The sequence below is a fragment of the Lepidochelys kempii genome, chromosome 9 (genome assembly GCF_965140265.1).
Source record: "Lepidochelys kempii isolate rLepKem1 chromosome 9, rLepKem1.hap2, whole genome shotgun sequence".
NCBI classification, from domain to species: Eukaryota; Metazoa; Chordata; order Testudines; family Cheloniidae; genus Lepidochelys; species Lepidochelys kempii.
The window spans coordinates 62601638-62628887 of record NC_133264.1 but is presented as its reverse complement, the minus strand read 5'-3'; the positions used below and the strand labels follow the sequence as shown (position 1 = coordinate 62628887).

Sequence of the window (27250 nt, the reverse complement as noted above, 5' to 3'; positions counted from 1 at the left end):
CAGCAGCTGCCCAGATGGCAACATCAACATGACTATTTTTAGCGCACTAGCTCAAGCTAAGCTAGCATGAGTGCTACCCAGGCTGGGAATCTCGCTCTCCACTGCAGTGTAGACGTACCCCAAATGGCTCCCATCGCTATAGTATGTGGGTGCAATCGATGGCACCCTTCTTTTGACTGCAATGGAAATACTGTGCCACTCTTGTGCAAGTGAATTAAATCTTGTCAATTGGCTTCTAAAACTGGACTTCTGGCACTGACAAAGTAAGCTCTATAGAACAAGGATACAAAGTATTAAAAGCAGAAATGCTGTGGAAGCCTTGGGGAAGAAAGGAAGGCATTGCTTCATCTTGCTCTTTAGTACACCTCCCTCCCTAAAGCCAAATACAGAGGCATCCAGTCCTTGGTCAGAAGACCAGAGGCTGCTATATGGAGCCCATGGGCCGCATGTGGTCCATCAGGTAATCTGATTGTGGGCCATGAGACATTTTGCTGACGTTGACTGCAGGGACGTGCTGGCCGCCGCTTCCCACAGCTCCCATTGGCCAGGAACGGTGAACCACAGCCACTGGGAGCTGCGGGGGGCCATGCCTGCAGACAGTCAACGTCAGCAAAATGTCTCGCGGCCCGCAATCAGATTACCCTGATGGGCTGCAGGTTACCCACCACTGATATGGATCTTTGAAGGTTTAAGGGTGGAAGGCAAGAAGCTATGAAGATCATTAAGACCCTTCTGTTTCCACACACACACCCCAATGTCACAAATAACCAGGTGTTCAAAATCAAACCAGACATTTCAAAGAAAAATCTCAAATTACTTGCGATGATTGATGGTGTTTAGGTACTGCCAACCCCACTACAGCAAACACTGAGTAGTATTAATGCTTAAGATCTTAATTTGTTTTAGTTCTGTTTGACACTTGTAAGAGGTTTGCCTACAGAACTGTTTAAGAACTGTACAAACTTCTGCACCGTGACAATAATGGGCCCATAATATATTTGAGTAAAACAGATTATGAGATTTCCAATTCCCTGTATTAACCTTACATGCCAAATGCCCAAGTTTACCTTATTGTGATTAGTTTGTATCAAGAAGTATACTCACAGGGGTCTTTCTAGGAACTGCCTCATCTGTTTTGTCTTTGATCACTTTCCAAACTACATTTGAGAAATTGAAAAACCGCCTGTAGTCCCATCCTCAGGAGAGACATTCAAAATCTAATCTTCCAAAACCAGGATTTGTAGTACTTTAGAAGCACAGTTGCAATAGCTGTGCATATGAACCCACTCTGCATTATGAAAGGTGTGCCAATCAACATTTCAAATGTGAATAATTAAGAGCATGATGCAAAATACTTATTATACACACTTTGTGTATCCCATCCCAAGACTTGCCATTAGACACTGAAATCTAACTACCAACTGTTGATAAGTCTGTCCCCAAAGGTGTCACCTTCTACTCTACCAGTGGCCTGTTACTACTTAATCCAATGTACTGCCACTCTGACCTTGCAAATATAAATTCTTGCTGTCTCCGTCACACTCCCATACATTGACCCACATCTCAGACATTGCTGAATGCAAAACAGGAGATTACAAAGAGGTATTAAGGAGAGTGGGTGGTTTGGCATATGATGTTTGGGAATAAGCAAGACTGCTAGCTGGAGCTAAAAAGTTTGGCTTCTGCTGTAGTCTGGCACCTGGTTTATTGGTGGTTTTGAAGGAGAAAGAAACCAGCTGGATTAGTTTTAAAACCAGCCTGATGGTAACATCAGCTGCTATAAAACTTTTGCTTGCATTCCAGACTGAATACATACAAAGAAAAGCATAACGAGAGAACACAGCCTCTTGCAAAGATGGATTTTTAAATGAAAAGTTAGAATTTACTTTACCCATTCCTTCAAGACTCACTTCTTCCAAGACACCCGCAAGAAGCTGCCCAAATAGTAATGGCTCGGTAGAGGGGCAGCTGGGTATATGGGATGTGTATATATTAAGTTACGCATATTAATTGTATCCCTGTTCTACAGCCTGAATACGGTATGTTGTGATGTTTCACTCCTTATTCTTTAAGAAAATATGCTTATGATATGAATATGACATAACAGATGTACTTTATGCAAGCGAGGTCTTGTAAAATATCATTGAAAAGGTTATAATTTACTGAATGTGATTATCCAATTTGTATGCATGTATCATTTCTGTATCTGAAGTAAGGAATATTGACTAGGTATCGGTATTTCAACTATGCCCCTTGGGTGATGCCCACTGCTAACACTTCAGGTACAACAATGGAAAAGCCAGACAAAGGCGATGACCCATCTGACATCAAGCTCCTGGAGTCCTTAACCTCAACTGTCAGCCCAGTAAATGAAAGGTTAGCTACCAAGTGTTTAACAAAAAAAATCTTTTCAGTTATGCAATCTGATCAACCAATGTTTTAGACCCTCCTCCCCATCTTTAAATCTTGCAAATAAATGCATTCCATTCATTGTATTTAAACAAGTTGTATGTACATGAACAGCAACTGTTTATCCAGTAAGAGAGAGACCCAATTTCCTAATTGTAGGTTCCAATGCAACAACTGCAGGAGTGCCTCACAGCTGAAAATGCTAGCAAAGATCAAAGCCAGTGACATGTCAGTATTATAGCTATACTACCAGAAAGCAGTACCACTTTCTGAAATACCAGGGCTGCAGCCTTGCCCCTTAGCTATACACAACCTTATTTTTTGCACAAATCAATAAAACTGAATCAAATCTGAATCAGGGAGAGTGAGGCTAGGGAATTACTCAAGGTATTTATTTAGATCAAAAACACTGCCTCATAATTTGAGCCAAAAATGTAATGACTCTGGTTTTGAAATGCAGTTGAGTTAGCAAAATAACTTCTATTTTAATAGAAGGAATAACCAACGCTGTTATGTAAGGAAAAACCCAGCATGACAGTGAAGTACAACCTCCCAATAACTTGCTACAAGTAGTACTTCCAATATGAGACAATAGAAATCAAGTTTGGTAATGGAGAGACAATGGTCGTTTACTAACTTTTTTAATTCCACTACTTTTTGTTATAGGAAATAAGCACACCACTCAGTGGTATGGGGGGAAAAATTCCCCATTTACAATTACATCACCCAGTAAGTGTTTTTATTATTAAAGCTGCCCAGAGAACTGTTCTTGGTTCAGTGCTATTCCAGCTCTATCAATTATCTGGAAATAAAACTACAAAATCATTGCTGCTGAAGTTTGCAAGTGATACAGTTCTACGGAGCAATCAAAATTGCTTGGAAAACTGGACTCTTCTGAACACCATGTTTTAACACATCCAGATGTACATTGTACAGCTAGAAGCCAGGAACATAGGTCACACTTAGTGGAGAGTATTTTGGAAAGCTGAGGTTATGAAGTGGACTTAGGGTCACAGTGGATAAGCAATTCATCATGAGTGTGATGTGGTGGCTAAGATATAGTGATTATTTTTTAACTCAACTATTGTTCAAGCAATAAGAATATTTATTACATTTATTTACAAACAGAAGATACGTAAACTTTACTTTTAGTGCTCACTTCACTAAGTTAAGTGGCCACAGAAAGCACAGTAATTTTATGCCCAACCTACCCGGCAATAGTGCAGGACAATGTTATAACCATGGCTTGAAAAATTTGCCAGGCACTTCCTAGAAAAAGGACCTACTAGCCCAAATGCAGATACAGAAGATTAGGGAAAGGGCATGCTACAGTGAGGTAAGGCACCTTGACAACAGCTGCTGGGAATTCTAGTGCAGAGATAACCCGAGATCTGCTTGGGAGCTGTTGCAGCATCTAGCTAGTAGACATTTATCAGATTGAAGTTTCACCCCTCTTTCAGTACTGAAAAGGAGAAAGAGCTTTGTGCCTCTTTCACCCCACCAAGAGCCCCTACCCACTTTGAAGGGAAGGTCCTAGCCACAAATTTCTACCACTCTCACCTAAATGCATGTACACATTCCGTCAGTAAACAAAAGGATCAGTCTACTCTTCATCCTCTACTCCCAGATCAGTTTATTTTGCTACTTTGTGACGGTAAGGTCAAAGATATACAGTTTATATTTCAAAAGGTGGTGAGATTTGTGGTGATTCTAATAACTTCCAGGTGAACGTTTCAGGCATGGGCCAGTTACAGATAAAGCCGTCTCATCTGCAAAGAATGGTTGCTGCAAGGATGAAAGTGGGAGGAAAAGAGGTCTCTGCTACGCTACCCCATCCTAGTCTGGTTTTGGGTCCTCTTTCTACTGTGAATAATTCCAGCACCTCCTTCTGATGCTGTTGCTCAGAGGTTTCTCAAAGAGAACCAGAATCAGCAGGATGTTTCACTTCTGCCAAAAAGGTTCTGAGAAGTAACAGTAAAATAGACTGGAGTTTTGTTAATTTCACTCTACTTGGCAAATCTATGATGAGCAGCAGCACCGGAGCTGTGTGCAGACTCAGGAAAACTCTGAAACCTCTGTTATACCCACAAGCATTTCTTCCATATGTAGGTGAAGACATATGATGCTGTTACAGACAATAAGTTACGTACAGAAACACAAATAAACTACAAAGAGAAAACTCAGTGGAAAATTGTGTAATTAGAAACCTGGCCTGGTATTTACAGATGGGCCAATTTCTTTATAGCCCTCTTAAAAGATAGTTTTCTGGGTTCCAAAATAGTGCATCACCACACTGGGTACATTAAGATTCCCTGTTGATATCTATTCCCTGCTTTTCCTTGGACATTGGGAGCTATACAAAAGAATAGACAGACAATCAACTGTATTGTAGGTGCTACCTGTATTACAATTTTGGAGCACAGCTTGGTGATCATATTTTGCATTAGAGTATTAGGTGAAATGCTTTATTCATTTGATATAGCAACAGTCCTGATAAAATCCAAGAAATATGATTTTCTACTTCACATATTAAATTACAATTGTAATTTACTGTTCGCTAAAAAGAGATGTCAGGAAAGTCCCTGATCTTGCAAAAATAATTCTTGGGTCAACATCACATTAAGGAAGGTTTTAAAGATAGGAACTTCAACAGCACAAAATACAGTATCAGTTTCACTTCCTTTTAAAACGACCTCCTTAAATAAGCACACTTAAGGGCTTTTAGAGTGTCCCCAGTCCCCACACAAGAGATTATCCCTGATTTTTTGGTACTTGGTCCCAGGGCATTTGAATTTTGTCCCTGAGTGCTTGCAACAGAAGTAAACTTGAGAGACTTGAATTATGTGCTTTGAGATTAGTCAGTCTGCCATGTAAGAAGTGTTATAGCCTTTAATGAGACAGTGACAATATCCAAAGTTTAATGGGTGAACCTTACTCACCCATACCCCAAATATTGCTAAGTAAACCTACGTGCTCCCTTTTCAGAGGGATTTTCTCTTCAGACAGCTGATCTTACAAGACCACCAGCACTACCATTATTGCACATCCAACAGGATCAGAGAAACTGAGAACAGAATGTTCTTCTCTGCTGCTGAGATGCACTCTGACACTGATTTGTAGTGCAGGATCAGATGTATGTTTACTCTGAAAGTCCACATTACAGGGGGCTGTTTGATCTAATTGTTACTCCAAGTTTTCTAGTCTGATAGCCAGTGTTCACCTGGAACATTTATACTGAAGAGTTAATGTGTTAAAAGGGGGGCATTTACCACACTTCATTTGCTTCAGATTCCCCTCCACAGGTTCAGTGAATTCTCCTTTCATTCTTATGCTATCAGTGTAGCATAAAAATAAAAGTGAACTTGCTTAGAAGAGAACAAGGGAAACTGAACAGCTTCAGGGATGGGTTTTGGGTAAGGCATCTGCTTTTTGGTTTTAACCGGTAACACCAATAAAAGACCCACAATACAAAAAAAGAAACTGACATTTATCTAATAAATGCCAGGAAAAACATCAGAAATGGTTACTTGTATCTGAGGGCTTGCCTACACCGACAGTAATGCGCACTATGGGGTGTGATTTCTGAACTGCACCAACATTTTGCATATTAACTGTTCCACACAGACCCTGATGATGAAACAGAACTACATTAAAGAGCAATCAGGCAAATTAAAGCAGTTACTCATTACAGAATATACAAAGAGAAAGCCCACCCCCCACAAAAAAAAAAAACCACCAAAGTTTTGGACATCTACCTAGAACTCAAAAATTGCTAAAAATAACCACCCTTGCCCCACAAAATTAAATATACCCTGAAAAACAAAAGCCCTAGTTATGGGATACAAAGTCTATCACCTCTAGGTCACTACATGAAATACAACCCAAGTCAGTAAGTGAAAATCATTACCTTTTGAAGGCTGGTTGATCATCTTTGTGAATGACTTGATATCACTCAGGAACCAGCCTTAGGCCAAGACTCTACATCAAAATTTGCTACATTGCTGGTAAGGTCATCCCCACATATGGCCCCTCCAAGTCAGACATGATGCACAATGTGGGGCAGGAGAGATGACAACACAGTGTGGCAGTAGCTCAAAAGACAGCTGCTTGTCCTGGTATTCAGGGAATACTATGATGCTATGTTTTTCCCTTAAGCAATTTGGTCACCATTTTTCCCCAGGTAGGGCAGTGAAGATTCTGACACTGAAACCACAGTTCTGGAGGTGATTGATTTTATTTTAGGAAAAATAAGCAAGATTAATCATGTATATTCTCTGGGAGAGGGGGAAAAAAATCACCGTCAGGTTTATGGTCCAAACCTAACGATTAGTTTATATTTTGAAAAATATTTCATCATGTAGAGGTACTGACACTTAACACTGAGATTAAGAGTCAGGCTATACAATGGGGTAATTCCTCTGTGGGGGGTATGCACTGCAAAGGTGTGAATTCTAAAGCATACTGACATTTTGCCTGTTAATTATTAAATGTCTAGTTGGCAGCCGATATCAAGCGGAGAGCCCCACAGGTTGGTCCTGGGGCCGGTTTTGTTCAATATCTTCATTAATGATCTGGAAGATGGCATGAACTGCACCCTCAGCAAGTTTGCAGATGACACTAAACTAGGAGGAGTGGTAAATACGCTGGAGGGTAGCGATAGGATATAGATGGACCTAGACAAATTAGAGGATTGGGCCAAAAGAAATCTGATGAAGTTCAACAAGGACAGGTGCAGAGTCCTGTACTTAGGACGGAAGAATCCCATGCACCGCTAAAGACTAGGGACCGAATGGGTAGGCAGCAGTTCTGCAGAAAAGGACCTAGGGGTTACAGTGGACAATAAGCTGGATATGAGTTAACAGTGTGCCCTTACTGCCAAGAAGACTAACAGCATTTTGAGCTGTATAAATAGGGGCACTGCCAGCAGATCGAGGGACGTGATCATTCCCCTCTATTCGACATTGTTGAGGCCTCATCTGGAGTACTGTGTCCAGTTTTGGGCCCCACACTACAAGAAGGATGTGGAAAAATTGGAAAATGTCCAGCGGAGGGCAACAAAAATGATTAGGGTGCTGGAGCACATGACTTATGAGGAGAGGTTGAGGGAACTGGGATTGTTTAGTCTGCAGAAGAGAAGAATGAGGGGGGATTTGATAGCTGCTTTCAACTACCTGAAAGGGGGTTCCAAAGAGGATGGATCTAGACTGTTCTCAGTGGTACCAGACGACAGAACAAGGAGTAATGGTCTCAAGTTGCAGTGGGGGAGGTTTAGGTTGAATATTAGGAAAAACTTTTTCACTAGGAGGGTGGTGAAGCACTGGAATGGGTTACCTAGGGAGGTGGTGGAATCTCTTTCCTTCGAAGTTTTCAAGGTCAGGCTTGATAAAGCCCTGGCTGGGATGGGGATTGGTCCTGCTTTGAGCAGGGGGTTGGACTGCTTTGAGCAGGGGCTTGGACTAGATGACCTCCTGAGGTCCCTTCCAATCCTGATATTCTATGATTCTAATTGGTTCACGTAGACCATTCTGGTGTGCACTATAGGTTCCAGAGTGCACTTTCACATAGCACAAGTTTCAGAGTAACAGCCGTGTTAGTCTGTATTCGCAAAAAGAAAAGCAGTACTTGTGGCACCTTAGAGACTAACCAATTTATTTGAGCATAAGTTTTCATGAGCTACAGCTCACTTCATCGGATGCATTTCAAACAGCGCTATGTGAAAGTGCACTAGGGAACCTGTAATGCCCACCAGAAAGGTCTATTAATTGGTCTATGTAAAAAGGTTAGTGTGCTTTAGAAATCACACCCCATAGTATGCACTCCCCCACCATGTAGATAAGCCCTAAGTGGGTGATATTTGCCAGGCTTCCAACTGAAATTTAAAATGTGGAGACTATAGAAAAGTCAACTTGTAATAAATTAAAACGGTTCATATTTCAACAGGGCAAAAAATATCCTGTTTGTTAGTTCCAATTGTGGTAAAGTGCATAAAACAAGTGTGAAGTGTTGATATCAAGCAGCCTGAATTATCAGAGGACAAGAGGTTTTTAAACTTATAGAATACAACATATACTTATTCAAAGTCCCATAACAGGCTCCTGATCTGATTGACCAACTTTTAACAGGTTTCAGAGTAACAGCCGTGTTAGTCTGTATTTGCAAAAAGAAAAGGAGGACTTGTGGCGCCTTAGAGACTAACCAATTTATTTGAGCATAAGCTTTCGTGAGCTACAGCTCACTTCATCGGATGCATACTGTGGAAACTGCAGAAGACATTATATACACAGAGACCATGAAACAATACCTCCTCCCACCCCACTCTCCTGCTGGTAATAGCTTATCTAAAGTGATCACTCTCCTTACAATGTGTATGATAATCAAGGTGGGCCATTTCCAGCACAAATCCAGGTTTTCTCACCCTCCTCTCCCCCACACACAAACTCACTCTCCTGCTGGTAATAGCCCATCCAAAGTGACCACTCTCTTTACAATGTGTATGACAATCAAGGTGGGCCATTTCCAGCACAAATCCAGATTTTCTCACCCCACCTCCCTTTTTTTTTTTTAACAAAATTTCTTCTGGGAAAAGACTGAATGTGAGAATTTGTATACAGAAAGTGACCTGTCCCAAAGAGGAGTGTATGTGTTTAAAAAAATCTTTTAAGGGAAGCTCTGTCAAAACTTTAACTGATGAGTCAACATATTATTGTTTAGTTTAAACTTAGCTCTTCACTCTGTTATGTACGATGAAGTCTTTATTAGACCTCAGTCCCTAAATAAAGCCTGGCCTAGAAACAGCTTCACTACCTAAAGTTCTACAATAACTTTACATACTTGTCTGGGGGTGAAGGAAAGGAAATATTCAATTTTCACACCACTTATTGTGAAGCCAATGCTTAGACAAGAAGCTAAAAGGAGAAAGTTTTAAATCCTTTCTTGCTACAATCTGTCATCCCACAGCCCAGGAGAGGCAAATGGTGAAATATTTAACTGCAAAGGAAAAGTGTGACTTAGAAACTCATTTGTAAACCCATGAAGGGTTTAACGGCTCAAATTGCATTTTCATAGCAATAAGAGTACATTCTGCTGCCAGCCATACATAAACGTAAAGTCTTTATGATATTCCTTACCTAAGTCACTTCAGTTTCCTCTGATAATGCCACCTCTGCAGAAGACTTACACACTCTTCGGGGTGCAGAAAAATAAGGAAATTGGATTGCTTTAAAAAGAAGCATCAATTGAAAGGCTGTTTCCAATGTTTCATACAAAACCCAGGATCTCCTGCTGTATTGCTATCATTGTTCTAAGCACCAAGGAATATGGTAGACTTCTCTACCACTGCCTCTCGGTTACCTAATTACACTGACTGGTTGTTTTATTTTCCTGGAGTTAAAGATGCATAGATGAATGTAACTTGTGTCTAGGTTACAAATTCATCACATTGTTTTGAAAGAAACATTGTTAAACAAGCTATTGTTAAACATCACTGCATCTTCATTATATTTATAAACTAATTTACATTCAGTGTAAACTAATAACCTTTGCTTACCGTACAAGCAAATCTACCTTGTCAAAATGAGAACAAAAAATGTGGCTACATATTTAGCTCTCAATAAATCTTAATTGAATCTCAACACACTGTACTTCAAACTCACTCCGGATCCAATACCACAGTGCTTAAAGTATAACTCCACTTAAATTCCATGAACGATTTGCCAGAGGCTATAAGAGCTGTCCCTTGGTGATAGTTGCACGTGGAAGTAGTAGTGATGCTTTCACTTGTATTAGCAAACCACGCTTCTTTGATGTAGCAGCAGCACTTGCAAATACCAGTTCACAGCACTTCCAAGTGCAAGCATCACTACTAGATGTTGAACCCCTGAGTTTTCAGAGTTGCAGCTATTGATTACCAAAGACTTGCTGAAGCATATCACTGGTTTAGAGTTCTTCTTTTACAAAAGTTGGACAACCAGGCAGCATAAGTGACGAAAACGTTCTTTTAGTTTGCTAGCAAACTCTGCCCTTTCCTTCCAGATGAGGAACCAGTCACAGCTACGTATGTGTCATCTCTAAATTGAATTATTGCAATTCACCACATCTGAATCTGAACATGAAAACAGTGTGAAGGCTCAAGCTCGTGCAAATTGCAGCTGTCAGCCTTCTCCAGGATTTAGGCTGTAAACACCTCAAGCCTGTGCCTCAGTGCCTCCACAGGGCTCCCACCCTGCCTCTGATGCTAGTCTACAGCCTCAGTGCTAACCTTCAAAGAAATTAATGTATTGGGACCCTGTTAGAGACCACAGTTCCATACATGAACCAGATAGTTGCAGACCACAAAGCCTTGAAAGCATCTTGAGGCAGCTGGGGACAAAGAACTCAGCTGAAGGGATTCAGTTGTGAAATGAGCTTCCAGAGGAGATTAAATGAGTCTGACTACCTTTAGGAAGGTTTTGCAGTGTTTCCTATTTGGTAAAGCTCTCCACCACAACAACATTCATAACTGTCTCCCTGACCTAATTTTTTTTTTTTTTTAAAGTACAGCCCACCACAAACTGAGCTTTGTGTGTCCTGAGAACACGGTGAGGCAAAGTATCCATGAATTTCACAAGGATGTTCACTACTGCTGATCAGTTTCATATAGCAAGCACACAGTTATTACAAGAGCAGGCAGTACATATCCCTACGATATAGGTCTAGGCATATGTTAAATGAAAGATACTATATTACACCTTGAGATAAATGAAAAAAGGTTTCATAAATGACCTTTTTGCCGCTTTGCTCAACACCTGACCAAGGAACTTAGGAACCTATCACAAGACCCCAGAGTCCCATTTACAGCTAAAACTTTCCATCCTAGAAGCAGTTACTTGGTTCCTGTAAGAATTCACACAAGAGCCACACCCTTTCTGACACACTATATGGAGTCTGAACTGTAAATGCAAAATGTTCCCTATGCCCAGGCAAACCAGAAAGCTGCTGCAGGTCTTATATTTTTTAAGAGGACTTCAAAGTATGTATAAAGCAAATGGGCCCCAAACTTTTCAGTGATGGGGACCACTTTAAGGGATTGCCAATATGATTGTGAATAAGCAGGTAGCTGGTCTGCTAAACAACCTACTTGCCCATATGTGATCCCATGACAACCCTGTGGCAACTACAATGGCTGCTTACACTGGAAAAGAACATCAGGGGAGTGATGCATCCATAGCTGTTCATGAAAGGGTGCCAAATAAACAGCCAGCACCATGTGACAAGACAATTTTCAACAGGCCACTCTGCTTTTGCCCCAAGCACCCCACCTGCAGCAGCCTAAGCCACCCCCCTGCACAAAGCACCACTGAAGATCCCAGTCCAGCTCTGTGACACATCTGGAAGGACACGATACCAGGTGATCGACCTGGGCCGTTTATCAGGGACAGGGGCTCGCTGCTGAGACAGCATCTGCAGAGGGATTTGGCTAGCTTCAAGATAACGCGCAGCTCGAAGAGCGTACTGCCGCCTAACCTGCCCAGCACACGCCTGGACCCTGCTGCCCTCTGCTAGGGAGAAGGGAACCTGCACCGCTGACACCCCGCATGCCAGCACGGTCACTGAAGAGGCGGCACTGGCCAGAGGGGAAGGGGGTCTCCAATACCTCAGACCCCCTCCAGCTTCCCCCCGCCCGCAATCGCCTGCCCCGGGGCCCCGCCAGCTTCCCCCCGCCCGCAATCGCCTGCCCCGGGGCCCCGCCAGCTTCCCCCCGCCCGCAATCGCCTGCCCCGGGGCCCCGCCAGCTTCCCCCCGCCCGCAATCGCCTGCCCCGGGGCCCCGCCAGCTTCCCCCCGCCCGCAATCGCCTGCCCCGGGGCCCCTCCAGCTTCCCCCCGCCCGCAATCGCCTGCCCCGGGGCCCCGCCAGCTTCCCCCCGCCCGCAATCGCCTGCCCCGGGGCCCCGCCAGCTTCCCCCCGCCCGCCCGCCCGCAATCGCCTGCCCCGGGGCCCCTCCCCTTCCTTTCCGCAATGCCCAGCACCCTGCCCGGGCCAGCGGCCGGCTGGGGGTCTCCCCGGGGGCTGCTCGGAGGCCGGGCGCAGCGGGGCGCTCACCTCTCGGGGGGCCAGCGGCCCCGGGAAGGCGTGTCTCAGCGGGCCGCCCGGCTCCCCGCAGCGCGGTACCTGCAGGAGGGAGACTCCATTCGCGGCGGGGGTGGGAAGCGGCTCAAGTGACCGTCGCAGGCGCTTCCATCCCGGGCGCTACCACCCACCTTCCCTTCTCAGGAAACCAGCGCGCTGCCGCCAGCTCCCGGCTGGGGAAGGGAGGCGCGCTGGCGCAGCAGCAGTGCGCCCCGTGAAGCCGCTGTTCCGCCATCTTTGGTGTTGGCAGGGAGGCACCATGCTCAGGCAACTTCTGCAGCCTGCCTGGTGTATAGCAGAGGAATCAGCGTCTGATCCCTCATCCCATCCTCTCCTCAATCATGGGGTAGAGAGGGTTAGGCGGACAGGAGTTTGTGGGTGTTATAGGCACAGGCAAAGGGGGGATAATTGTACTGGGGCCCGAGCTCAGGGTGCTCCCCAAACATAACGTGTGTAAATAAAGTGAAATGGCAGGAGGAGCAGCTTACATGAGCTCTCAGGGCCCAAACTGTCTCTCATCAGGCCTAGCACAGGGTGGGATGGGTGGAAGCCACATCTCTGCCAAATTTCACAGCTGGATTCTAGCTTTATAGAGAGCCAAATCCAGATTCTCACCCCCCCAGCATCTGCATTCTGCTGATGCAGCATGGATCCGTCTCCAGCTTAAATGAGACACTGTACAGCTCGCCCACAGTCCCACTTGTCCATATATCCCCAGCCTCACCCTGCCCTGGAATGGTTAAAAATCAGTCACTCTGTCAGAGGTAGAGACCATACACCCAGGGGTGCTGCAACAATTTGTAGAGTGGGGGTTCTGAGAGCCAATGAACCAAACTATAAACTATGTACCCTGTATATAATGGAAACTACTTCAAGCAGAGGGTGCGGCAGCACCCCAGCACCGCTAGTTCCAGCACTTACGCATTCACCCGTTTCCAGAGAAGTCCCACTGTCTCCAGAGCTTCTTCCCAGACACCTGAACTGTCTCAGAGTTTCTTTACATCACTCAGAGTGCTCTGGCATTGTAATAACTACTCACCAGGCCTCTGAGATTCACTGCCACCCATCCTCCTTTGCATGCTTGGTGCACTGCCCTGCCATGCTCATTACACAGTGAGCAGGTGTGCCAGACCAACACCTGTCACAACTTGTCAGGCAACTATTCATACTCCGTGGACAGTAGTTAGGTAGACCTAAGCCCCACTGCAGATGTTACTGTCTCTGGCAGCAAGCTGTTGCGGGCAAGGACTGTCTAGTACTACGTGCAAGCACCCAGCACAATGGGGCCCTGATCTCAGAGGAGGCCTCTAGGTGTCACTATAATAATATAAATTTGCACATATTCTCACAGTTCCCATCCTATGCCTTCTCTGTGGACCCTCTATCTGGGCTTCCTTTGCCCAGCTAGAAGCAGCTTATGGCTCTGGCCTGCATGCTTAGGTGCCCTGACTACAGCTGGGCAAATAATAGATTTTTTGGTTTACTAGCAATTTCAAAAAATTGGGGGGGAAATGGGTCAAACTTGAAAACCATCTTTTTCAAAGTATTTGGCATATCAAAAAGCTAAAAAATTTGCTTGGGGTGAAAGAAAACATTTCATTTCCATTTTGAGCATGTTTTCATATTACAAAGAATAAAAGTAAAGGAAATTTTGCAACAAAAAGTCATCTCAAATTAAAAAAAATCAAAACATTTCATTTTGAAAGTGTCAAAATGAAACACTGATTTCATGGAGCTTTTTGTATTAGGAGCTTTTTTTAATTTTTAAATGAAACAATTTGGTGAAATTGACCCAAATTTGCTAAATGTTTTGGTGGCACCAAATATGCTATTTTCACGCGAGAAAAGTTACAGTGCAAAAATTTTGTCAGGCTCTACTTGTGTCCACCTGTCTAGTGCCTTATTCACTAGATCACACTGCTTAGTTTGGGCCAGAAAATTTAAATGGAAGAAGGATGATCTTATGTTTAAGGCACAGGCCTAGGAGTCATGAAAGCTAGATTCCATCCCAAACTCTGGCTTGCTATAAGAATGTGGGTAGCCATTCTGTGCCTCAGTTTCCCAATCTGTTAAATGGGGATTATAATACCCAAGAGGGAGTGGGTGTAAATTCATTAATGCATGTACAGTGTTCTGAGATGCCTGTAGGAAAGATGCTAGAGAAGAGCAAAATATTGATATACGCATTAAAATTTATATACTGATCCAATGGAAGGTTCCAAATGGTCTTGTTTGTCCCACAGAATAGAACAGAATTACCTTTCATATTTCTGACATCCTAAAGCATTTGCCAGATGTGAAATTCTTCAAGTACTGGGACTGTTCACAGAGTGATCAGCCATTGTGTGCTCTGCATCGGGTGTTGCCTTTTGAAGATTTGTCCTGGAAGACCAAACGTGTTCTTGGAATAGCAGGAGATGCATCAGGTCAGGACTGAGGTGCACTGGCAGAGCTGTGGGTCAGGGGAGAAGCTCAGGGCTGGATAGCAGGGTGGGCTACAGTTTGAGTTTGAGGGGTATCAGGAGAACAGCGTGTGGGGAACCCCAAGCTGGAATAGCAGAGGACGGCTGCAGAACGCAATGGAGGGAAACTGGCAGAACTGTGCATGGTGACTTGCAAAGAGCTTACCTGTTTCTTTCCAATGCTGTTTCTCCGTTTTATGAGCACATTGGGAGGCAGGTGAAAGGATCAAAGAAAAAAATATTGTAAAGAAAGGAGGAGGGAAATATAATAATCTTCTGGGTCAGGTTTTTAGGACTCCTAACATCACTGAATGTGGATTTGGGTCAGAATTACTATACTGTCTGAGAATAAGCAGGCAACTTAGAGCAACCAGTCAGATGCTTTATAGTAAGCTTAGGGTATACAATAAGCCCCTGTAAAGTGCTGCAAATTAGTGCATGTTTCTTCTTGTAACGGGCTGCTAGGAGATGTTGGGGTGTCTGACAATAGAAGACTTTAAAACTGGAACCCTGATTTGGACAGATGTGTTTGTGATTAAATAATGTTGCAGCACATACAAGCTACACAGATTTTCTCTTTAACTCAATGACACTGAATGTAGAGAGGCTATTGGAATGGAATGGATAGTTGTCAATACAGTGAGGTAAAGGCAACAAAGAGGGTTATGCAGAGTCTAATATGTAATTAACTTCAGCTTTCATAGGGCCAGATTGTCAGAAAATTGGGTGTCATGTATTAAAGTTCACACACACACACACGGGAGCAGGACTGTACTATAATGTGCATAGTAGCATTTAGCCACTAGAGAGTGACTCCACACTTGGTTGAATAGCTTTGACATTTTTTGTCTCTGTGATGATGAAACATGGTGATCAACTCTGATGGCGAGTTCCTCTTTCCAGCAGGAACTGAATGGAAGCTCCCAGCTGCCTGGTCTACACAGGCCTTGTTTGAATGAGTTGAATGAGCTGCAGTTATAGGACTTCATACTGGAAGCAACAGAAGCAGGTGGATTTCTCTTCATTTCCTCTGATTTCGAGAAATTTCTCTCCAGTTCCTCAGCTTCTCCAGGTCGGTGGCTGAGGAGGTGGGTTTCCAAGCAGCACAGTACATTCTCCGGCCTCCATGACTTTCCCAAATATCCTCTTCCCATCTGTGTTGCTGGTGTTCTTTTCCTTATAATTATTAAGTTAGTCTCAGTGACTGGAATGCCATGAAGCAGTAGCCCTCCCAGGTGCTTTCTGCAGGACCCTTAGATCCAGGGCCTTGTGGACTATTTAGCAAGCTGGCTCTAAATTCTGTAGCAAGCTCTGTGATTCCTCTAGCACAACAGACTGGAAATCCTGCAGGAGCTTTACAGAAGCCAGTGAAGGTTTGTATGGACAGGGCAATCATAGAATCATAGAATATCAGGGTTGGAAGGGACCTCAGGAGGTCATCTAGTCCAACCCCCTTCTCAAAGCAGGACCAATTCCCAATTTTTGCCCAGATTTCTAAATGGCCCCCTCAAGGATTGAACTCACAACCTGGGTTTAGCAGGCCAATGCTCAAACCACTGAGCTATCCCTCCCCCTTCCCCCACAATAAATGAATCCACAAGCAGCACAGTAGCTCCTGTGCTGGTTTGATTGCTATTAAATTTCCCTGTATTTGTATGCTTATACCCAAATAAAAGTGTTAGTCTCTAAGGTGCCACAAGGACTCCTCATTATTTTTTCATCATAATACAGTTCAGATGCTTCTTGCTGCCAAGCTTTGGGCTCCAGCAGACTTTTATTGTGGGCATGATGGGAAGCGCATTTGTAGGAGTTCCCAATCGGCACAGCTCATCCTCCAAATCTCCTGGCAGGAGAGGGCAGCACTAACCCAAATATATTTTCCTGGCACTAGAGGGCAGCTGTAACACCGATACAAAGGTTTCAGAGTAACAGCCGTGTTAGTCTGTATTCGCAAAAAGAAAAGAAGGACTTGTGGCACCTTAGAGACTAACCAATTATGCATCCGATGAAGTGAGCTGTAGCTCACGAAAGCTTATGCTCAAATAAATTGGTTAGTCTATAAGGTGCCACAAGTACTCCTTTTCTTTTTACAGATACACAGCTCTCTCTGGGGCAGTCTGGTGAGCAACACGGCTTCCAACACAAGATCTGGTTTGCTGCAGTTGAGGCTTGGACAGTTTCCCTTTTATTGGAGCTAGCACTTGTCTGAACTTACAGCTTGTCCCCAGAGAGAGATCAGAGGAAAATACCTTTAAACTCTGGCTGCCTACCAGCTGCAGAGGTCACAGCATGTTGTATAACTAAGCAGGAGTGGTAAAGGACAGTCAAAAAAATGACTCTGTATATAGGTCATCAAGGGGCTCAGTCTTTATCCTCCCCCCTCAGTGATTCCAGAGGAAATCAGTTTTGTTTACAAGTCAAAGAGTTTTTTCTTACTCTTCCTGGGGACTGAAAATCCAGTGGGTTCTGCCCTTTACAGCATCAGTCATAATAAAAATAAGCAAACAGAATTCAGTCAGTTGACGAACCATGAGCTAGGGATGTAAAATGTTAACCGGTTAACCCGCCTTAACTGTTAACTGTTAACCCCCCAGGCCGGCTGGCCGGCCCCGTACCAGCCAGAGCGGCCCCAGCAACACCAGTCATCTGGATCAGCCCCAGCCTGTTAACTGTTTAAACAAAATATTTTTTAATTGTTTAAATGGTTAACTTTTGAAACGGTATTTACATCCCTAGCATGAACTGGAAAAAAGTCAGGTCTTTTTCTCTTAAAGCTGTGTTTCTCCCTACAGGGATAACTTGTGTGTGCATGGTGCCGTGGTTGTGTGTGTTGACTGAGACAGAATTGGGTCAGGGCACCTATCTTATCTGCTGCTTTCTTTTCTCTGGTTTCAGAGTAACAGCCGTGTTAGTCTGTATTCGCAAAAAGAAAAGGAGTACTTGTGGCACCTTAGAGACTAACCAATTTATTTGAGCATAAGCTTTCGTGAGCTACAGCTCACTTCATCGGATAAATTGGTTAGTCTCTAAGGTGCCACAAGTACTCCTTTTCTTTTTTCTTTTCTCTCTGTGCAATCAGACCCAGCTTGTTGCAGTCTTTTTGGAGACCCGCATTGGTCCCCCAGGTCACCTCAATAGCATAATTGCTCCTGCGAGAGAATGACATGCTGGTCCTAGGGTTCAACGGTTTCTGCTCCAATGCCATGTGACTTTGAAAAGCCCCAAGGTTCAGAATGTAAGGGTCTTAACCTACTGCTCATTACCATAGCATCTGAGCACCTTTCATGTATGATAAATAGCAATAAGTCCCTAGTGGATTTCATGGAGTCTCTGGCTCAGTTCTCTTTAGAGGGTCAGAACTCTGCTTGTGCTAGGGTTTAGGTGGTTGGGATTTGGGGGCAGAAGGGGGTGTCAATGCTGTGGAAAGGCCTTTTCAAAGAGGAGAGTTTTGCCACATTTACTAAATATAGTCACACTCTGGATTTGCCTCTTCTCCACTGGAAGTTCATTCCCTAGCTGGATCCCCCTGAATGGGGAGGAATGGTGAGTGTCAGAAAATAAACAACACCTGTTCTTCGCTTCCACTCCAGAACACTTTTCTTAGAAACAGCCAGCCTGACACCAACTTGCTGGTTTCCAGTGCACATTACTTGCATTCCCCCCTGCATGATCTTGGGCTGCCATGTAATAATGCAACAGAGTGTACAACCCCCTGTTCTGATCTCTCTCTGTTGAGCTGATTCAACTTCTGGTGTGAATTCCCCCCAGATAGATGCTACGTACTAACGCAGTCATTCCGGCAAAACTGATTGACAGTGAATCTGTGTGGGCAAGAGATGCCGGACTGATAGCCCTGGCAGACTGATGGGGGTGAGTCATCTCCACAACAGCTACCCCCTAAACAGCAGCAAGGCACGCTCAGCCCTGAGCTAGAAGGCCCACGCTTAAGAGGGAGAGAGGACTCAGTAGCCACCATAACCCATTCAGCCCTTGGCCTGTGTGCTGCTATCAATGACACTCAGCTGGAACAGTGATGTTTGTAATGGGGACACCTATCCACCAGGAAATAGACAGACATGCACACTCACCCCACTCATTTCACAGAGACTGCCAGGCAGTCAGCTGGTAACAACTGGGCCTACTAAACTGAGCTGGGTTTGATCTGGTGCCCTAAGGGTGAAAGATTTAGGGTTGCATCTGTCCAGGTTTTACCCTGATAGTCCGGTTTTTGGCTTCTGTGTCCAGGTGCCATAGGGTTGCCAGGTGCCTCTTTTTTTTTTTTACCAGAAAGTCTGGTTGAAAAGGGGATCTGGCAACCCTAAATGGCACCCAAACCAAAAGTCTCATTACCATGGGGTGTGGGGAGGCACCAGGTCATTAACACGTACAACCCCTGCCTAAGCAGGACCACCTCCTATCTGCAGGCAGGCTCCTTGAGATAATCCAGCAAGTGACGGGCGGAAGGAGGGAGAGGAATGAATGACAGGGGGCAGCACCTTGAGGGAAGAGGCAGAGCAGGGGTGGGGCCTCTCGGAAAAAGGCGGAGCAGGGACAGCGTCTTAGGGGTCCAGTTACCAGCAATTAGAAAGGTTCCATAGCCCTTCCCAGGCCCCGTGTACAACTGGTTTCCATGCCATCTATCCTAGCAGTCCCTGTTTTGTGCTAGCCAGGAATTCCTTTCAAGTTGCACAGGTACCCAGCTAGGGACCTGGGAGTATGAGGAATGCTGGGTGAGGAGGCTAACATGGACTGTTTCTGTAACCTTGTACTGTCACAAAAGGGCCATTCTTCTGTCTAGGAAATCCCTGTCTTCAACTCATTAGGGCTAATTCCTGACCTAGAAGGACTGACAACTAACCTCCCTGCAACCCTGCCTGAAACAATAGCTCAGAGATGTAAACTGCCCCAATCCCTGGAGTGGAGTGTTAACCCTGAAACCTAATGATGATCATTTAAATACTTGTGAGCTATTTGACTGCCAATGATTTTAGCAGAAACATTCAGTTTTTCTGGAATTTGCTGAGAGCTTGAACTTGTGAGTAGAGCACCACTTTTTCACACAACACTTAATTCAACTCTGGAGTTTATGGCCACAGGAAATTGTCGAGGCAAAACACTTGGCAAAATTCAAGATGGAATTGAACACTTATGCACATACAATATGCAAAATTATAATAGTTCTTGCCAACTATTTTGGAAGGGATACTAAACCTCATGCTGCGGGGCTTAAACCAACCTCCGGCAATCAGAGATTAGGAGGTGAACTAATGCAGGGGCAGATGATCCCATATCTACCTGTCATAGCATTCTTACATCTTCTGCTAAAACCTTCAGTGCTGGCCACTGTCAGAGACAGGATACTGGGTTAAATGGGCCACCATGGTTATTCCCATCTGCCATCATGGTCCCTCCAGGCTGTTGGCAACTGGCACAAGTTAGAGTAGCCCTCCAGCTTGCCCTGCAGGACCAAAGACTCAAGAGCACAGAAGGATGGCTTAAAGACCCTCCCAAAATGTGGTGCATGCAGCTTGGCTGCAGGAGAGACAGGCATCCCAGGATCTGTGGGGGACAAAGAACACCAAGGAATTCACACCCAGGATGAATTTGGCCCAAACAATCAAGCTCTGGTTAGAATCAGTGGGTCTCTTCTGCTCTGGTTTCCATTTCAGTAACCAAGTGACCCGCAGGCCCATTCAGTTTCTTTACTTACCCTAGTTGTTGTCTCCCCTCAGTGGAAATTCCAGGCGCTTTGTGGGAGGAACATGTAGAGAAGTGAGACACGCTGCAGACTTCTGCTGAGATCCTGTTTTGTAACTTCCCACAGTGCAGCCCTGATGCCGCTGACACTCATTACAGGGAAGCAGGTGACTTCTCCCAGGCACTGGGGGCAGAACTGGATTACTTCATAACAATGTGATTCTCAGAAGCTGCTTGGTTAGTTCTGGCCTGAATAACACTTTGGATCCCAGCCCACTTCTGAACCATGAGCTTAAGGGACTCAGTGTCAACACCCTCCCTTCAAAACTTACTTTTGCTGCACAGAAATGATTGGCGAGCTATCGCTGGGATGAGGGATCCGGACAGTGGGTGGTGGGAGGGGGTCCATTCTCTCCCCCAAATCCATTCTCTCCCCCAAACTGACTTTAACAAGCTTCCTGTTACAGGGCCACTAGCCCTTTAAGAGCCTTGTCCCACCTGGGAGGCCAGGGATCAGTCAAAGCCTTTGATTTCAATGGGAGTGAAGCACCTAAATACCTTTGAGGACCTAGGTCCTGGTTCTTAGATGAAAGGCCAAAAAGCAACCCCATTGAGACAGGCCTTCAGGAGTCCCTGGGTCCCGGGAAAGGAGCTGTTGTGGTGTCTGAGAAATAAACCCATCCCTGAAGAAAGAGATTGAAGTTCAGCCTCCTTTGGGAGCTTTATCTGTTGCACTGGTGGGTGAGTCAGCCCATCAGCTTTCACCAGGTTCACCACTGGAGAAGGAGGAAATAGACATAGTAGTGTACTGTTGCAGTAGAAGAGGGAGTAGGGATATCACTGGGGAGAAATGAGGTGTAAGATGGCATCATGCAGCCTATATCAACGTGCCAGCCCTCTGTTCTAAGGGCCTGATCCTGCCATGCAGTGAGCATCCTCAACTCCCATGGTCTCCCGTGCCCCTCATATCAGGCCCCACTCTTAAAATGCAATGCTAAAATAAAGTTGCCTTTTGAGAGGTCTTTCGTCTCTTGCCCCAGCAGCTACCGGGGGGGATTTGCCGTTACCTTGGAGGGTGCAGTGAGCAACGCTGCCCCCCGAACTGGTTGGAAAAATTCCAATGAAACGGTTTTGTTGGAATTGAAAGGTTCTGCAGGGAGGGTTTGATTTTGACAACATTCCTCCAGAAACCAGACAGGGATCCAGTGGAACCCTGCCTGTCAGGCAGCTTTCAAAACCTGCCTGGTTTCCTGCCAGCTTGCCCGGCTCTTCACCAGTCCTGATTTTCCAGGGTTTGGAGCAAGCCATATGGAGTGGGCTGCGGACCCCAAGGAAGCTCCTCCATGTAGACTGCCACTGAGTCTGGGACCCCTTGGGCTGTCCCTCTGGTGGAAAATTTTGAATTTCTTCTGAAACCAATGTCAAAATATCTAAATCCTCCACAAACCGGAAGTACCTTTGTCTGCACAGCTCTGTTGCTGACAGCCCACACCCAGCATTCACTTCTGAGATCTGGCAGCTCTACTGAATCCATCCAGCTCCTCTGGAGTCTGCCTAGAATAGACATCCTCAATGGTGCAGCATACGCTGGGTTTCCTGCAATTGTTTGGGAGACATTTCTATTTGATGGTTTTGAAGTCTTCATCAGGAACATGGAGAGGATCTTCCTAGAATATTGAAGTCATCATTGCAGCCAGCGTGGACATGCCAGTGGAGAATGTTACACGAGCCAGAGTTTCCTAGCTCAAGACCGTATCACCACCACAACATTCTTAATCTCCAGCGAAAGGCAATATGTCAGAGGTCAGTCCTGGCCTCCACCCACCTCCATAGCACACAAAATTAGTTTTGCATTCACCAACGCCCTGAATAACACATTCACAAGTGGCAGCATGACAAGGCCTTACCTCATCAGAGGTAACGCCCTGCTGCTGCCTCAGTTGCCTCACTGTCAGAGCCAAACAAAACCACCACAGCTGGTACTTTGTCATTACTCTCCCCTTCTGGGGACTAATTTACTAACATGCAAAAAGTTTAACTCAGTAGACATGCCCAGTCTTCTTCTCCAGGCTCACCAGTCTCCTAATGCCCTCTTAAGGGATTTCCTCCAACCCCTCCCTCCAGGTAGCTCTAGCCTAGCCTTTACCTTTCTGTGATAAGAAGAGCTTCTGCCCTGGGATAATTTGAACTTGCATCTCCTCTAGGTCTCTCCCCTCTTTACCCTTGAATCAGGTCCCGTCTCACTCTCAGATCTAAGCAGATGCATTCTACCAGCTCCACCAGAAGACTCTCAAGCTAGACCTTCCCTAGTGTTGGATCTCCCCTTTTCTTCTCCTCATATAGGAAGCCCCACTTTGGGGCTACCATCACATGATGCCTGGTCACCTGACCCAACCCCCAGCCCAGTCCCAAACCCATCACCTGGGAGGCAGACACCTAGGCACAGGTGAGGATGAGCCCAACTTCCCTTAAAGGGCAAGGCCATGCTGTGACAGGCATCCACTCCCAAAAGCTGTCGGGGCAGTGGTCAGATCATCTGAAGCAAATAACCGGCAGTGTGTGTGAGCATTAATACCGTTCACCCTTAAACAGGGGGCAGCTCTTCGTCATTTGCTTTTCACGAACAATAGGCACCCAGAGAAAAAGGCATGGAAATGGACAATGATCAGTGTCAATATTTGTCATGCAACTGTGTTCTGTGTGCATGGTGGGGGGAGCTGGAATTGTTGGGGCTGGCTGGACATTTGCTGCTAATTTGTTTTTTAAATGGAAATGTGTGGAAAGTGCCTGATTGCCCCCCAAAATTTGGATTTCATTGAAAACCCCAAACCTGGCAATCGGAAATGTTTGAAATTTCAGCCAAACATTTTGGATTGTTGGGTTTTCAGTTTTCCAACAAAATGTCCAAAATTTCAATGAAACCACACAAAAAAGTTTCATTTTCATTGAAATTTTCCCTGGGAGGAAAAAACTGCCATTTTCCAAACAGCTCCAGGAATTACACTAGTTCCATCCCTCCCTACTCGGATGAGATATACATTTCACCAAAGGTCTTATACAGCTACATGTGGGAGCTTTAACAGAAGCCCTGGGTCTCCTTGCCTCATCCCTGTGGTCTGTGGACAGTGAGGCTATATTGAGGATGGGAAGTCAAAGGCAACTTTCTCACTGCGTTTTCCTATCCAAGGACTGGGCATTGTTTTAAGAGAAAAATTCCCCTGGCTCAACATTAAAGATAGAACTAAATCATGTGACAGCAACCTCTGCCCGACTGCCACCCCTTCTGCCTCCAGTGTGCTAGGAAATGGCTTATTGTAAAAGGGAAGCACTGAAATAGCAGGAGACCGGAAGTGTGCGGCTCGATGCTGGTGTGCAGAGAGAAGAGCTACTGTGGATGCTGTGCCCATTGTGGATGCTGTGGATGCTGTGCCCTGTGTGGATGCTGTGCCCATTGATTACAGACCCAGCCCCACGCACTCATAGTAAGCGCTTGGCCTTGTCACACTGATGTCACCGCTTTGCAAACTTGTCAAAAACCCTGCAAATCTCCCCTCCCCCATGGCGTTTGCACTGTAGAACATTCTGCCCAGCTGAGTTGTCCATCCATGGTGCTGGGGGCTCTGCGGCTACTCCCCTCCATTCTGAGCCAAATCTGAGTCAAGAATCTAAATCACTAATCCGCCAGCAGAGGTTGGGACTGATGAAACAGCACCCCGAGCTATAGGCAATGGAGAGCCTCCTGTTGCTGCTGGCTGGTATAGGTTGGCATTGCCGATCCAGCCCCCTGTCTGGCCGAAGGGAATTCCCTGTGATTCACAACCTTGATGGGAAGTTTAAGTGTGTGCTGGGGGGAGGGTAAACTGGAATATTCTCCGTGGAGGACCCTGGAAAAAGAAATAACCAGTCCCCTGTGCTCCACAAGGTCACTATTTATGGACAGAAAGTATGGGTGGCACGTGACTCCTCCTTTTGCAGGCTGTGGCCCCGCCCCAAGGCCAGCCCCCACTCCGACCCCCCAACTGCCCTTTTCCCTGAGGTTCCCCTCACCTGCCTCTCACACCTCTTCCCCCGAGGCCCTCCACCCCACCCGCCTGCCTGCTGACTGGGCAGCCAGCCGGCCCCTCACTGCTTACACAATGCTCTTCACCCCCTCCCCAAGACCCCCATGTGGGAAGAGCGGGGACCAGGAGAGGTGAAGCAAGGGCAGGGCCTCTGGGGGAAGAGGCCGAGTGGGAGTGGGGCCTTGGGGCGGAGCGTGGGCAGGGCCATGGCCCTGGCACCCTTTCAGCAGCAGTGCGCACCAAACGTAGTGGGCCGGCTGTTTAGGGAGGCTTAGCCTCCCCTGGCCTCTTATACCCAGCACCATGACAGAGAGCTCTGATGTGTACCTAGGAATGTACAAGAAGTAGTAAAGCAGAGCTGAGTTTGGGTCCAATCTAAGAGGGCGTTGGACAGTCAAGGAAGAGCTCACGTTCATTAGCGTCACAGGAGCAGGTCTTCTTCTTTTCTCCTGGATGAGCATGGGAGCCCGAGAACAAGGCAGCAAAGAGGATGTAGAACCTACTGCCTCTTTATCTACCTTACGCTTTCATACAGCACCTATCGCTGCGGTAGTGCAGTGTCAACCTCTCCGTCACTGATCTCAGTCCAGCCTAGATCAGCAGAGGACAAAAGCTGTTCCTAGCTCATGGCTGTTCAGTGGCCAATAGGAAATGAGCTGGGCTCCCAGCGCACATCATCCAAACTGGCACTGACTGGTCCCTTCAAGGCAGTCTCAGCAGAGAGGCTCAGGGCGGAATGGGAATTGACCTCCCTCCCTGTGAGGGCCGCTTGCACCACTGCTGCCCTTTCTGCCCACGTGCTGTGACTGCAGAAGTCCAGTCCCAGGGTGGCCAAGCCGGCAGCTTTCGCCAGCACTACAACCCAGCCCCTCAGTGGTATTTAGGCTCCTCAATCAGTGCGAGTTAGGCACCCGCACACCTTGGAGGATCTGGGCCTAAGGTCCCTTGAAGCAGGAAAAGGTAGGAGTAAAAGTGGCAGCGGAAAGCCAGGTGGGAAAGAGACCAGGAGTGGCTGAACGGCCTTTCCACTCTATTGTCCTAGGCTCCGGGGTAAGCAGCGCGCGCCGAGTCTGAGTGAACTACCGTCATACCATGCAGTGTGCATCACGCATCACCACAGTTCCCAGGGGGGACTCACGACATCCGGGCCCCGCAGAATCAAAGTAAAACAATCTGTGGAAATGACCCAGCAAGGAGAGGGGACAGGATACCGCTCAGCAGCACCGCAGGCTGCATTGTGCCTTTGGATTCCTCACGGATGAAGTCAGACTCCAGCCTTGCTAGTAAGAGGGGAGCTGAAGGGGGAAGGGAGAAGGCCGGAAGGATCAAGGGCCACAAATACCCCTTCCTCTGCTGTGATCATGGGAAATCATTTATATAGGATACTCCCCCTAACGGATGATCCATGCCCCGTGCTCCAAAATCAAGTAATCCTCTCCCCCTGCCCACAATCCACTCCAGCACACCCCAGTGGGAAATGCATTCGCCCCTGAGCTGTGGTGATTGGGTGAGCCCTGTGCACTGAGCAAACTCCTGTCACTTGGGAAGCTCTGGAGCTAGAGCACCCACCGGGGAAAAAGAGTGGGTGCTCAGCACCCACCAGCCACAGCTGTTTGGCATCTGGTGGGAGGCACTTGGGGGAAGGGGCAGAGCGGGGGCGGGAAGAGACAGAGTGAGGGCGGGGCCTTGGGAAGAAGCAGGGGTAGAGCGCCCACCAAGGAAAATAAAAGTCAGCACATGTGTTCCTGTGTCTTTTTGGTGGGATGCGATGAAGGTGCAATACCACACCTGTTTGGGAGAACTCCCAGCCCCACCTGGGAGCTCAGAGGAATGGTGTGAAATGTGGATCCTCCTGGCCAGGCAGGGCAGCTTCATATCAAACCCACTCTGCTCAGAGGCCATTTGCCTGAAGTACCCTTTGAAAACCCTTCATCCTCTTCCTCTAGTACACCGAGGCTTACTATAGACCCCTTCCTATTGCAATCCTAGGCTCTCCGGAGGATGGCATGGGATGGGGAGATAGGGCTGCATCTACTTTTACCTTAGGGCCTGGTGACTGAAATCAGCGTGCGTGACGTAACACAGCAGCAATACCTGGACTGTGGGAGTCGGTCTGTGATACCAGTGGCCCAGTGTTCAGCATCTTCCCTACTATTTAAGGCATTGTTTATCTCTAGGCTGTGTAAACCAGCTGCCGTGCCATAGCTGAGCCCAAATCCAGGCTGTTGGCATCACATCTCTCCAGAAAGGAAAGAGGGTGCCTGGGGACTGGCACCGAGGAGAAGGGGTGAGATGCCAGAGGAAGATGCTGTTATGTGACTGAAGGGCGTGGCTTTGGGGAAGGGATGGGATAGGAGGGGTAGATTAGCAGCTGGGATGTGTACGTGTGAGATGTAACCATCTCCACCCCACCCCGCAGCAACCTCTCTTTACATCCTCTGCCCCAACCCCTCCTCCGTTAAAGTGGCTCGCTGTAAGCGCCGGAAAGTGGGGAGAAGGGGTGGCCACACCCAGC

General features: G+C 46.3%; 1 protein-coding gene across 2 annotated transcripts in view; it reads right to left on the bottom strand.

The window, feature by feature from the left end:
- LOC140917577 (H(+)/Cl(-) exchange transporter 5) overlaps positions 1 to 12699 on the bottom strand; it is a 93236-nt gene extending 80537 nt beyond the window's left edge. Inside the window, exon 1 of one of the 2 annotated variants that reach the window (XM_073360704.1) lies at positions 12489 to 12699. The gene's annotated coding sequence lies outside the window, so the exon portion shown is untranslated. The remainder of the gene's footprint in view (positions 1 to 12488) is intronic. The other variant, XM_073360705.1, reaches the window with a different exon arrangement.
- Positions 12700 to 27250: the final 14551 nt, after the last annotated feature.